Consider the following 15,739-nt stretch of genomic DNA (forward strand, 5'->3'; position numbering starts at 1 on the left):
ATTGTTAGAAAATACAACCATGATTGGTGCTCCTCCCACTTGGCGCCTGTGTGTTTATTGTAATCTAATTGTTGTTCAGCTTTTAAATAAACTGCTGAGTGTTTATCCAGCTTCTAGGTCATTGTCATAAAAAACAAATGCAAGAACTGGTCCTGTTTTGGGGAATCAGCTAGCTAAGATCTTCTTTATAATAACATATATAATAAGTAAGACCCCTCCTTTTGAAACACAAGGGTCCCTCTATTCAAGTAAGGTTTTCTGTGTCATTATAGCTATCAGGTAAATAACAAAGTAACAATGATCTTTTGATGTCAGGGTTAATAGATCCTTGTTACTCTAAGCTAATAAAACAAATTGTAGAAAAACTGGTGGGAGAGAATCAGTGGAAGAACTGAATTTTTTTTTAAAAATATTTAACAGAATTTTTCTTTATACTTTTAATACGACTTGTAGTATCAATACAATTTGTAATGCATACATTGACTATATTATTTTTATATTGTACTTTTAATACACTTTTTTAAACTGCTGTTTTTATGGAGCACTATATGTATGTGTCTCTACTTTGCATACAGTAATACAGAAATACACAGCTCTCATGACTGCTCCCAGAGTGCAGCCTATCTTAATGGGTGAGAGCTTTGACCCTGCAGTATGAATGAGCCCATTTTGAGTGTTGGAGGTGGTTCCTTGGGGAGGAGGTTGGAGTGGGAAAGCAGTGGAAGCGTGTTTGTTTGTGACTTGTGACAAGCTCCCCTCCCTTCCACCCTGGAAATGCTTTCTTGTCACATTTGGGTGAATAGGTTAATGCCTTAATTTTATATTTAAGCTATAGTTGTGTTTGTTATTTAAAACAGAGTTAATAAAGCTGCAGTCAATTTTCATTTACCACCATTCTGGTGTCTGTCTGTTATTTGGGATTGGGATAACGTGGGATGGGCTAAACTTGGATGATTACAATTATACATGTGCATTTGGGTGCAGGGCCGGCTAAAAATATTGTGGTGTCTGGGTCTGAGAATGCAATGACGCCCACTCCCCAGTAGTAACTGATTAGCATATCTTCATACCAGGCCTGGCGACTGACCTTACTATGCCTGCCTACCTGCATGCAATCAATGCTTATGCACAATTCCACAATAAGTGGGAAGGAAGTTAGTGTCAGGGTGCCAGGAATCAGACTGAGACGAGAAGTGCAAAAATAATCACACCTTTATTAATAACAAAAGTCAAATAACAAGCCAGGAGTTAAAACCAGAGCTGGTATTCAGACGAGCCGAGTAAGGAGCCAAAGCGAATAGTCAGACGAGCCGGAATCAGGAACAAGGAAAACAGCAGAGTCAGGAACAAGCCAGGGATCAGGAACCAGGAAGGACGTTAGACAGCCAGGTAATACACAGGAACTCTCACAAGCAGGTCTGAGACAACACAAAGGCAAAGCATACTGAACAGAGGCCCTTTAAATAATGTGATGACATCACAATTCTGAGACTGCATCCTGTCTCACACAGATGATGCACACCAGTCTGGCCATAAAAGGAAGTGCAGGAAATGAGCAGCATCCCCCACAATGCACCATAGTCAGGAAGAGAGGTGAGTAAAATGGCTGCCAGCAGCACATGGCAAACAAAACATGGAAAAAACCCTGACAGGTGGGAGATTCACTTGTCCCACTTTCAATGTCACCCCTGACCAGTACTGTGTCTTTGTGCATGATGAGGTTATGCTGCTGGGAACCTGTGACTTCCACCATGTAGACAGAGGACAGGAGTGGTCTTAATCTGATAGTGACTGACTCAGTCACTGAAGTGCTGCCTGGGCCCATTGGAATCACTTGGTCCCTTGGTTGAACTGGCGCTGTTTGGGCATTTTGTTTAGCCAACGAATGTTGAATATAGTCACTGCCATCGACTTCGACTCATTTCAGAGTCTTATCTCCTCTTGTGAAAGTGCAACACACATAGTTCTGGATTTGCACAGTGTGTTGCACTTTCAGAAGAAGAAATCTGGCTCCAGATAGAGCCAAATACTGCTATTTGGCATTCGTTCTTAAAGGAAACACCCAAATGCACATTCCCAATTGCAAGTGTCTATGAGAAATTTCTCTTTACAGACTCCTGTTAAAACATCATAGCACTAAGAAATGGTTGTAGTTGCAGCAGTGAGTCAGGCTGTTCATGTATTAGTTTAGTTAGGATGAGAGATTGAGGAGAGATGGTAAGCCTCTCTGAATAGGTGTGTTTTCAAGGAGCGTCTGAAGCTATACAAGGTTGAAGACAGTCTTATGGAGCGGGGTAGAGAGTTCCAGAGGACAGGAGCAGCACATGAGAAGTCTTGGAGACGGTAGTGGGATGTAGAGAAAACAGGAGTGAAGAGACGGAGGTCAGAGGTTTATCGAAGAGGACGGGATGGGGAATATTTCATGATGAGAGAGGAAATATAGTTGGGGGTTAGACTGTTGAGTGCTTTGCAAGTTAGGGTTAATACTTTAAATTGTATTCTGCAGTGTATGGGGAGCCAGTGTAGAAACTGGCAGAGTGTATCAGCTGATGTAGATCGTTGACTTAGGTGGATGAGTCTAGCAGACGTATTCATAATAGATTGGAGGGAGGAGAGGCTGTTTTTTGAAAAGCCATTTAGAAGTAGATTGCAATAATCAATGCGTGACAAAATGAGTGAATTTATTATTATTTTTGTCGTTTTTTTTGAGTAAGGAAGGGACGAATTCTGGAAATGTTACGTAGGTGTGATGGCAGGATGTGGTAAGCGCTTGAATATGTGGGTTGAATGTGAGTTCTGAGTCAAGTGTGACCCCAGACAGTGGACCTGGGGTGAGGTGTTGAGAATAGAGTCTCCAACCATCAGAGAAATGTCAGGTGTTGGATGTCTCGAAGAGTGGGGGAATAAGAAGCAGCTCAGTTTAAGACAGGTTGAGTTGGAGGTAGTGTGAAGACATCCAAGAGGAAATTGCAGAGAGGCAGTTGGAAATCTGGTTGAGTAAAGAGGGAGAGAAACCAGGAGAGGAGAGATAGATTTGGGTATCATCAGCATATAAGCGGTACTGGAATCCAAAGGAGGCTATTTTGCCAAGGGAGGATGTATAGATAGAGAAAAGCAAGGGACCCAAGAAAGAGCTTTGCGGTACTCCAACTGAGAGAGGCATTAGATCAGAAGATATGTTAAAGGAAACTGAAAAATAGCGGTTTGAGAGATATGAGGCAAACCAGGAGAGAGCTGTGTTTTGGATGCCAAATTAATGTAGTATTTTTAGGAAGAGAGGATGGTCAACTGTGTCAAAAGCAGCGGACAGGTCAAGAAGAATTAATAAGGACAAGTGGACTTTTGCTTTAGCTGATAACAGGTAATTTGTTACTTTAGTAAGAGTGGTTTCTGTTAAATGTTTAGGGCGGAAACCAGATTGTAGTGGATCAACCCATGGACAGCATTGCGGAATCTGTTGGCGCTTTATAAATAAAGAATAATAATAATAATAATGAGTTAGTTGTGAGAAATTAAGTTAGCCGATTATAGACCAGTCGTTGCAATAATTTTGAAGCAAAGGGAAGTAAGGAGACCGGTAGATAGTTAGAAGGGGTCAAACAAGGGCTTTTTTAGGATTGGTATGATTGACGCATGCTTGAATGTATCAGGAAATGTGCCAGCAGTGAGAGATTGGTTAAAGAGATGAGTTAAGGTAGGGGTTAGTGAAGCAGAGAGAGAGGGAATAAGTTGTGAAGGAATAGGGTCAAGTGGGCAGGTTGTAAAATGAGCCAAAGATAGGAGAACAGAGACTTCTTCCTCTGTTACAGGAGGGAAGTAGCATAGAGTTTTATTAATAGAAGGGGTGGATAGGAGTGCTGGGTTTGAGGGGTGTGAGGTGCAGATATCTTTTCTAATGGTGTCAATTTTATTTTTGAAGTGATCAGCAATATTCTGAAGTGAGGTTGGTAGTTTAGATAATCTGTCTCTACATAATTACAGTCAATAATATTAATAGTGAGTTTTCTCTACTGTGGGAACTGAATATTGTGTAACATCTCGTGTGAAAACTGTTGCAGACTGTATTGTTTTTATATTTATGATGAGCAGTCAGAGAATGCAAGACTTCCTGATAATACTATTTCATAACTTCCTATGTATCGATTCTCATGTCTGCACGTATCTTGGGATAATTAGAGAAGCTGACAGTTTATTTCTTAGATTCTCAATTTTTTAATACTAATAAAATTTGAGTCTTTAAAAAAATATATGTATAAAAATGTGGCTTTAGACTCAAAATGTAATTCTCTATAAAAAAGGTTAATTGTGCACAGTGAAACAACTTTGCAATGTGCTTTCATTATTCATTTTGTCTGCTTTTCCGGTAATTTAAAGGGACGGTTCACCCAAAATATTCCTCCCATTTAAATTGTTCCCAATGATCCATTTTACCTTCTGGAGTGTATTAAATTGTTTGCAAGTAGCTCATTTACCCCTATTTTGGCCTTTGAAATAGCTGATTTAGCTGGTGATTTCCCAACCTATACAGAAAGTTTTGATACTGGAGTCTCAGCTATTGAATAGCCTAAGTCAACACAACCAGCAGAAGAAATTAAACTCACAGTGGGGTGCAAGATAGTTAAGTAATAACATGATCATTTTCCATTGTTCTCTCTAAGTATTGAGCTTTAGTTTTCCAGACAAATAAGATAAGGAAGCAATTGTGTGTACACAAAGTGATAACATAATGAGATCTGATATTACCTGAAGCTCAACCCATTGTAATAGGCTGTGGTTTCAAAGCATAAAACCAGCTACTTCATATACACAAATAAACAGAAAAATGCAATTTCTCATACATTTTATACTCTGCAGCTTGTGTAACAAGTCATTGAAAATACATAATTATAAACAAAAATTACTGTCCCTTTAACTCTTCATATGTATATTTGTCCCTGTACTGTTCTGTTAAACACTGCACATTTTTCTAACAAAATGACAGTTATTAAAGGACCAATAAATATAGTAGATTTGCATAATCAACAAATGCATGATAACAAGACAATGCAATAGCAGTTTGACTGAACTGGGTTTTTTTTCTGACAAATGACAAAAGTTATGTTTATTTCCACTCTCCCTGTATCATGTGACAACCATTAGCTAATCACAAATGTATATATGTATATTCTGTGAATTCTTGCACATGCTCAGTAGGAGCTGATGATGCAAAAAGTGTAAATATAAAAAGACTGTGCAGATTTTGTTAATGGAAGTGAATTGGAAAGTTGTTTAAAATTGCATGTTCTATCTGAATCATGATAGTTTAATTTTTACTTCAGTGTCCCTTTAAAGATTAACAGTTAATTATTTTGTATATAGATGTTTTGCAATGTGCACTAAAAACATGACTTTAATTTCCCTTTAATCTCATAGTAGATAAAATACCACATCCTAAAATATAATTTATATAAACACTAGAATTTATCATTTTCATGTTAGGTCTATGACACTTTTCAATGTATTAGTGTTATGATATTTTTTTGTTTTAGTAGTTTGAACATGAATGACCTCCATAAATTAAATGTCAGCTTGTGTCATATTTCATACTCATATTTTTGGCTAAGTTCACAAGTGGAGTGATAAATTGTTATCGCTCATGAGCGCTAACAACACTTAAAGGGACACTCAAGTCAAAATTAAACTTCATGATTCAGATAGAGCAGCAATTTTAAACAACTTTCCAATTTACTTCCATTAACAAAATGTGCACAGTCTTTTTATATTTACACTTTTTGAGGCACCAGCTCCTACTGAGCATGTGCAAGAATTCACAATATATACGTATATGCATTTGTGATTGGCTGATGGCTGTCACATGGTACAGGGGGAGTGGAAATAGACATAACTTTGCAATTTATTTAACAAAAAAATCTACCACTAATCTGAAGTTCAGACTAAGGCCCCTATTTACCAAAGGTCTGTCGGACCTGATCCGACAGTGCGGATCAGGTCCGACAGACCTCGCTGAATGCAGAGAGCAATACGCTCTCCGTATTCAGCAACGCCGCCCCCTGCAGATTCGCGGCCGCCAGCAGGGAGGTGTCAATCGACCCAGTCGTACTAGATCGGATTGAATTGCGGCGATGTCTGCACGCCTGCTCAGAGCAGGCGGACAGCGTTATGGAGCAGCAGCTTGATAGATATGCCCCTAAGTGCTATTGCATTGTCTTCTTATCATGCATTTGTTAATTATGCAAATCTACAATGTTGACTGGTCCTTTAAATGGATAGTCTAGTCAAAATGAAACTTTCATGATTCAGATAAAGCATGCAATCTTTATTTGAAAAAGCAAGAATATAAGCTTAGGAGCCAGCCCATATTTTGTTCAGCACCTGGGTAGCACTTGCTGATTGGTGTCTAAATCTATCCACAATCAGCAAGCGCTACACAAGGTGCTGAGCCAAAAAATGGACCGGCTCCTAAGCTTACATTCTTGCTTTTTCAAATAAAGATACCAAGAGAACAAAAAAAATTGATAACAGGAGTAAATTAGAAAGTTGATTAAAATTGCATGCGCTATCTGAATCATGAAAGTTTAATTTTGACTAGACTATCCCTTAAAGGTTCAAAAAAAGAAGAAGTAGTGCCCCCAGGTATGCGCTGGTATTACAAGTTAAAAGTAAAAAGTCAGAGCATGAGCAAAAGACTCAGGCGCACTAACTTTGGATATCGCTACTGTACTTCGTCTTCTCATAGACTTCTATTGGGCATGCTAAAGAAATCCTTTTCTATTTATCGACTGGACGCTAACCCGAAACTGCTCTAGACCAACTGTGCTAAAGCCCAAGGTGCATTAGGAATACCTCAAAGTTCTTCATTTAGAAGAAAATTATATTTTTATTTTTAAAAATATATTTCTTTATATATATCTGTATATTTTTTTGTAAAACATATATCCATATCTATATATCTATATCAATATATTCAGATATGGATATACAACATATTAAAAATCTGTCACTCTCTTGTAAGCACACAGCTAGATTAAAAGCAAAATGGAAGAGTTTGTTACAGCATTTGGCCAAATGGTGATAGGTCCAGGACCATGTCAAGGTCTCTTCCTCCCTGGGTCCCTAACCTAAAAGCCACACAATGTATGCCTTCAACCAAACACACTGAGATACAAACAAGGGTTACACAGGCCCTCTGTAATTTCCCTAGGGTCAAACAAAACCAAGAAATGGACTTTACTTTCAAACCAGACTGGGTACACATCCCATGACCCTGCAAAACTCACAGCTCTGGGTGCTAACCAGCACTTACAGATAGTTGCACAGGTGTCAGGGATTCAGGTAGTTACGCCCAGCCAAGCCTGGGTGCAAAGCCTGTAGGGAAAATTACAAAACAAAATTATTACACAACACATAGAAAGTCTGGCACTCTCTTGCAAGCACACAGCTAGATTAAAAAGCAAAATGGAAGAGTTAGTTACAGCATTTGGCCAAATGGTGATAGGCCCAAGACCACATCAAGGTCACATTATCTCTGGGTCCCTAACCTACAGCCACACAATACATGCACAAACACACTGAGATACAAACAAGGTGCTGGTGGTGAACACCCAGAGCTTTGAGATTTGTATAATTATATTTTTATTTTTAAAAATATATTTCTTTATATATATCTGTATATTTTTTTGTAAAACATATATCCATATCTATATATCTATATGAATATATTTAGATATGGATATACAACATATAAAAAATCTGTCACTCTCTTGTAAGCACACAGCTAGATTAAAAGCAAAATGGAAGAGTTTGTTACAGCATTTGACCAAATGGTGATAGGTCCAGGACCATGTCAAGGTCTCTTTCTCCCTGGGTCCCTAACCTAAAGCCACACAATGTATGCCTTCAACCAAACACACTGAGATACAAACAAGGGTTACACAGGCCCTCTGTAATTTCCCTAGGGTCAAACAAAACCAAGAAATGGACTTTACTTTCAAACCAGACTGGGTACACATCCCATGACCCTGCAAAACTCACAGCTCTGGGTGCTAACCAGCACTTACAGATAGTTGCACAGGTGTCAGGGATTCAGGCAGTTACGCCCAGCCAAGCCTGGGTGCAAAGCCTGTAGGGAAAATTACAAAACAAAATTATTACACAACACATAGAAAGTCTGGCACTTTCTTGCAAGCACACAGCTAGATTAAAAGCAAAATGGAAGAGTTAGTTACAGCATTTGGCCAAATGGTGATAGGCCCAAGACCACGTCAAGGTCACATTATCTCTGGGTCCCTAACCTACAGCCACACAATACATGCACAAACACACTGAGATACAAACAAGGTGCTGGTGGTGAACACCCAGAGCTTTGAGATTTGTATAATTGAAACATGGTGGGATGATTCACATCCAAGCACAAGGACAGATCCATGGCTGCAGATCCGAGGATGGTAATAAGATAGCATTTGAGTGCAACAGTATTTGTGTACTAGGATGATTCACATGACTAGGCAGTTAACTTAGGCCTAGATTTAGAGTTGGGCGGTAGCCGTCAAAACCAGCGTTAGAGGCTCCTAACGCTGGTTTTAGGCTACCTCCGGTATTTGGAGTCACTCAAAATAGGGTCTAACGCTCACTTTTCAGCCGCGACTTTTCCATACCGCAGATCCCCTTACGTAAATTGCATATCCTATCTTTTCAATGGGATTTTTCTAACTCCGGTATTTAGAGTCGTGGCTGAAGTGAGCGTTAGAAATCTAACGACAAAACTCCAGCCGCAGAAAAAAGTCAGTAAGCCCCTGAAGATCATCCTACCTTGTCTTCACCTCACCGGGTATCACACCGATCCGTCCTGGCTCCGATATCTTCATCCAACCCAAGCGGGGGCTAGACATCCACTGAAGAAGTCCAGAAGAGGGTCCAAAGTCTTCATCCTATCCGGGAAGAAGAGTAGATCCGGACCGGCAACCATCATCTTCCAAGCGGCATCTTCTATCTTCATCCGATGAGGACCGGCTACATCCTGAAGACCTCCACCGCGGACCCATCTTCCTCCGGCGACGTCCAACTGAAGAATGACGGTTCCTTTAAGGGACGTCATCCAAGATGGCGTCCCTCAAATTCCGATTGGCTGATAGGATTCTATCAGCCAATCGGAATTAAGGTAGGAATATTCTGATTGGCTGATGGAATCAGCCAATCAGAATCAAGATCAATCCGATTGGCTGATCCAATCAGCCAATCAGATTGAGCTCGCATTCTATTGGCTGATCGGAACAGCCAATAGAATGCAAGCTCAATCTGATTGGCTGATTGGATCAGCCAATCGGATTGAACTTGATTCTGATTGGCTGATTGGATCAGCCAATCGGATTGAACTTGATTCTGATTGGCTGATTCCATCAGCCAATCAGAATATTCCTACCTTAATTCCGATTGGCTGATAGAATCCTATCAGCCAATCGGAATTCGAGGGACGCCATCTTGGATGACGTCCCTTAAAGGAACCGTCATTCTTCAGTTGGACGTCGCCGGATGAAGATGGGTCCGCGGTGGAGGTCTTCAGGATGGAGCCGGTCCTCATCGGATGAAGATAGAAGATGCCGCTTGGAAGAAGATGGTTGCCGGTCCGGATCTACTCTTCTTCCCGGATAGGATGAAGACTTTGGACCCTCTTCTGGACTTCTTCAGTGGATGTCTAGCCCCCGCTTGGGTTGGATGAAGATATCGGAGCCAGGACGGATCGGTGTGATACCCGGTGAGGTGAAGACAAGGTAGGATGATCTTCAGGAGCTTAGTGTTAGGTTTATTTAAGGGGGGTTTGGGTTAGATTAGGGGTATGTGGGTGGTGGGTTGTAATGTGGGGGGGGTATTGTATGTTTTTGTTTACAGGCAAAAGAGCTGAACTTCTTGGGGCATGCCCCGCAAAGGGCCCTGTTCAGGGCTGGTAAGGTAAAAGAGCTTTGAACTTTAGTAATTTAGAATATGGTAGGGCATTTTTTATTTTGGGGGGCTTTGTTATTTTATTAGGGGGCTTAGAGTAGGTGTAATTAGTTTAAAATTGTTGTAAGATTTTCCTTATGTTTGTAAATATTTTTTTATTTTTTGTAACTTAGTTCTTTTTTATTTTTTGTACTTTAGTTTATTTCATTGTAGTTATTTGTAGATATTGTATTTAATTAATGTATTGATAGTGTAGTGTTAGGTTTAATTGTAGGTAATTGTAGATATTTTATTTAATTAATTTAATGATAGTGTAGTGTTAGGTTTAATTGTAACTTAGGTTAGGATTTATTTTACAGGTAATTTTGTTATTATTTTAACTAGGTAACTATTAAATAGTTCTTAACTATTTAATAGCTATTGTACCTGGTTAAAATAATTACAAAGTTACCTGTAAAATAAATATTAATCCTGAAATAGCTATAATATAATTAGAATTTATAGTGTAGCTATATTAGGATTTATTTTACAGGTAAGTATTTAGCTTTAAATAGGAATAATTTATTTAATAAGAGATAATTAATTTCGTTAGATGTAAATTATATTTAACTTAGGGGGGTGTTAGTGTTAGGGTTAGACTTAGCTTTAGGGGTTAATACATTTATTAGAATAGTGGTGAGCTCCAGTCGGCAGATTAGGGGTTAATAATTGAAGATAGGTGTCGGCGATGTTAGGGAGGGCAGATTAGGGGTTAATACTATTTATTATAGGGTTAGTGAGGCGGATTAGGGGTTAATAACTTTATTATAGTAGCGCTCAGGTCCGGTCGGCAGATTAGGGGTTAATAAGTGTAGACAGGTGGAGGCGACATTGTGGGGGGCAGATTAGGGGTTAATAAATATAATATAGGGGTCGGCAATGTTAGGGCAGCAGATTAGGGGTACATAGGGATAATATAAGTAGCGGCGGTTTACGGAGCGGCAGATTAGGGGTTAATAATAATATGCAGGGGTCAGCGATAGCGGGGGCGGCAGATTAGGGGTTAATAAGTGTAAGGTTAGGGGTGTTTAGACTCGGGGTACATGTTAGAATGTTAGGTGCAGACGTAGGAAGTGTTTCCGCATAGCAAACAATGGGGCTGCATTAGGAGCTGAACGCGGCTTTTTTGCAGGTGTAAGGTTTTTTTTCAGCTCAAACAGCCCCATTGTTTCCTATGGGGGAATCGTGCACGAGCACGTTTTTGAGGCTGGCTGCGTCCGTAAGCAACTCTGGTATCGAGAGTTGAAGCTGCGTTAAATATGCTCTATGCTCCTTTTTTGGAGCCTAACGCAGCCTTTATGTGGACTCTCAATACCAGAGTTATTTTTATGGTGCTGCCAGAAAAAAGCCGGCGTTAGCTTTTCGGGTCGTTACCGACAAAACTCTAAATCTAGCCGTTAGAGATTTATACTTTATTTAGAAGAGATAAGGGTTAATAAAACCGTGAGGAGAAATTTAAAAAAAAAAGCAAAATTCAATTATTTAAGTAAACCATTAAATAGAATACATTGGGACAAAGTATTCGCAAATAAAAACACAGAGGATAAATAGAAAACATTTAAAGATTTATTAAATAAATATACACATCAACACATACCACAGGGTTATAAAAGTAAAATAAATACAAGCCAAGGTGGCTAAATACAAATGTGCTTCAGATTATCTCTAGATGATATCAGAAACATACTCGATAACATCGTGTTGAATAAAACTGAGATTTTATACTGGTATGTGTAAGATTCTACATTTTGGAAGTACAAATATTTACGCTACCTATTATTTAAATAGGAATATACTTAGCAAAACAGAAGAGGAAAAGGATTTAGGCATACTTATAGAAAACAAGCAAAGAATAAGTGCACAATGCAAGGTGGCAGCTTCTAAGGCTAATAAGATACTAACATGTAAAAGGATAGCATATTTATGTTGCTATATAAATCCCTAGTAAAACCTCACTTTGAGTATGGAGTGCAGTTCTGAGCACCAATTATAAATGATCTTTGCAGAATTAGAAAAAGTTCAGAGAAGGGCCACAACACTAATAGGGAAATAGAGGATTTAAACTATGAGGAGAGGTTAGCCAAATTTGGTCTGTTTACTCTAGAAAAAAGGTCCTTAAGAGGTGATATTATTACTTAATACAAATATATGCAAGGCCCATATACAGAGTTGGCGGAAGCTCTATTAATTCAAAGGCAATTGTTTGTGACAAGAGATAACACTTTAAGACTAGCGGAAAGGATCTTTAATTTTGAGCAACAAAAAATATTTTTCACTGTAAGAGAAATCGAATTGTAGAACACCATGGCTAAGGAGGTAGTGAATGCCAATACATCTATCTCACCTCTTAATTCTAATAACAAATGTCAAGTATTTCCTATAATGAGTCACCTGTATACTCCAAAAGATTATACTTACAGATTTTAGTGTCCACTTAGTCTCAACAGAAATACCAAATGGGCTGCACTGCTTCTTCGCTCACTTGGTTCTCTGTGCACACTTCTAAAAAATAAAAATAAAATAGAGGATGCCTCAGTGGTGATATATCATTAAATACATCAGGGTATAATAAAATAATCCATCCTCTGTACTCACAATATCAGTAGCACTAATAAGTGCCCACTGCCCGCCACGCTGTCTGAACCTTTAGGAGCGCTTCAGCTAGCTCTACCATATGCAAGATACAGCAAACACGAAAAGGCACCCAGTCTCCAGACTAGTTGCACAGGAAAAATCAATCCAAAACTCTCAGTGATAAAAGCAGGCAGGAAGTTTAATCAGCAATACAAAAATACAGCTCCATAACTGTTTCGTAGTCAACGGCATCCATAAAGGAAAGTACACTTTAACAACGGTCAAGCATGTTTCGTATGCACAAGATACTGAACTTTCTCAATCACCACTCTACCATATGATCTTCTTGTAGAACTTTTTCGATCAAGTACAGACGATTTTCGCCTCCGCTCAGATGTTATGCTCTATTTGCCCCTCTAATCTCTACAAAAGAACCCTGGTAAAGTAAAACAGCCTGTATATCAGCTAGTTGAGAAAAAAGAAGAAAAGCCAATGGCACTACTTCATATATATTGGCACTACTGCCAATAATTAAATTCCACCATGTGATTGCAGTGGATTCATGGGATGGTGCTGGGTATATTTATAACTTTTAATAAGATCAATTAAAAACAGGGTATGACTTAAAAAATGCGATTGGGGGTAGAGAGGCGTGATATTAATAATGTCTCAACGATATTGCTCATTAAGCAGTGTGCTGGTTGTATGTCAAAACAATGAATTACCCTCTATTCATTTATGAGGGGCTGGCTTATGAATTATTGACTGCTGATTCGATGTTAGTAAATAAAGTGTAAGCAGTATAATGCGTGTTGGTGATTCAATTGGAAGCAGTTAGCATATACCAAAATAATAGCATAAATTCAGATTGGCCTGTGGGGTCAATTTGACACATATCTAAGATATGCTGATGTCAGCACTATTGGTATAATATGTGTTATATAATTATTGGTATATACGTGATGAAGTAACTGATGCTTAAATTATAAGCTTCGCTAGAATCATTAGCCAACTGGTTCGTAAAAGGGATGAGTAAATGTGTCCTAACTTATACGTTCTATGAGGGTATTAAATTCCCACGATAATACACACGGTACAAAAAAACAAATGTTCATATAGGATATACAATATATCTGATGATATTGTTGATATCATGTAGCTATTAAATGGCTGAACAACACAAGAGTGTAAAAGTAATTGCCACTATGCTATACACTGACATGCTGTTATCAACTATGCAGTAGCTATGCGTGTTAAATCGCTATATTGTGTCCAGAGGAATTGCCTGTATTGCTGGTGTGAATGCGATCCTAAAGGTAGTCAAGATATTAGAACACCTCAGTTATAGTTAACTCTAAATGAGATACAGAGTGGTTGGCGTTAGGTGTAGTGAACTAGATCACTCGCAATACAATTACTCAAATAATTACCGTATGTATGACACATAATCCAATGGTGGTGTGGTAGCAAATCTGAATTGACATACAAGGAATGAGCATTTGGAATAAAGAATCATGCTACTCGAGACCCCAAAACGCCCTAAAACACAGGAGTTCCCTAGACTCCTCACCAGAACCCTAACATGTTTCACCGCTTGTCGACAAGTATGTGTCACACATACGGTAATTATTTGAGTAATTGTATTGCGAGTGATCTAGTTAACTACACCTAATGCCAACCACTCTGTATCTCGTTTAGAGTTAACTATAACGGAGGTGTTCTAATTAGACATGTGCCATTCATTTCGGATCAATTCGGAAATTCGGCAAATTCGGAGATTCGGATCGATTCGAATTTCCGAATTAAAATACTGCCGAATTTACCGAATAAATCCGAATTAGTTCGGATTTATTCAGTAAATTCGGATGGCCATGGATTACACTAGTATTGTACAGTATATTAGGTTATATCACTCTGCTATGGGTTACAACTAATATACAGTACATAATACTAGTCTAATACACAGCACACATACCGAAATTCAGAATTTCCGAACCGAATAAAACGGAATCCAGCCGAATTTTTTCGAATCCGAATGAATCCGAAACGAATCCGAAACAAATTCATTCGAAGTTTTCCAAATTCGAATCGATCCGAAACAAAATTAAAAAAACTCTGAATCGATCCGAACCAAAACAAATTTTTCGATCATGCACATATCTAGTTCTAATATCTTGACTACCTTTAGGATCGCATTCACACCAGTAATACAGGCAATTCCTCTGGACACAATATAGCGATGTAACATGCATAGCTACTGCATAGTTGATAACAGCATGTCAGTGTATAGCATAGTGGCAATTACTTTTACACTCTAGTGTTGTTCAGCCATTTAATAGCTACATGATATCAACAATATCATCAGATACATTGTATATCCTATATGAACATTTGTTTTTTTGTACCGTGTGTATTTTCTTGGGAATTTAATACCCTCATATAACTTATAAGTTAGGACACATTTACTCATCCCTTTTACAAACCAGGTGGCTAATGATTCTAGCGGAGCTTATCATTTAAGCATCAGTTACTTCACATATATACCAATACTTATATAACACATATTATACCAATAGTGCTGACATCAGCATATCTTATATATGTGTCAAATTGACCCCACAGGCCAATCTGAATTTATGCTATTATTTTGGTATATGCTAACTGCTTCCAATTGAATCACCAACACGCATATTTTCATTATGCTGCTTACACTTTATTTACTAACATTGAATCAGCAGTCAATAATTCATAAGCCAGCCCCTCATAAATTAATAGAGGGTAATTCATTGTTTTGACATACAACCAGCACACTGCTTAAAGGGACACTGTAACCAAAAATTTTCTTTCGTGATTCAGATTGAGCATGAAATGTTAAGCAACTTTCTAATTTACTCCTATTATAAAATTTTCTTCATTCACTTGGTATCTTTATTTGAAATGCAAGAATGTAAGTTTAGATGCCGGCCCATTTTTGGTGAACAACCTGGGTTGTCCTTGCTGATTGGTGGATAAATTCATCCACCAATAAAAAAAGTGCTGTCCAGAGTACTGAACCCAAAAAAAGCTTAGATGCCTTCTTTTTCAAATAAAGATAGCAAGAGAACGAAGAAAAAATGATAATAGGAGTAAATTAGAAAGTTGCTTAAAATTGCATGTTCTTTCTGTATTACAAAAGAAAATTTTTGGGTTC

This window comes from Bombina bombina, chromosome 10 (genome assembly GCF_027579735.1).
Source record: "Bombina bombina isolate aBomBom1 chromosome 10, aBomBom1.pri, whole genome shotgun sequence".
In the NCBI taxonomy this organism is placed as follows: Eukaryota; Metazoa; Chordata; class Amphibia; order Anura; family Bombinatoridae; genus Bombina; species Bombina bombina.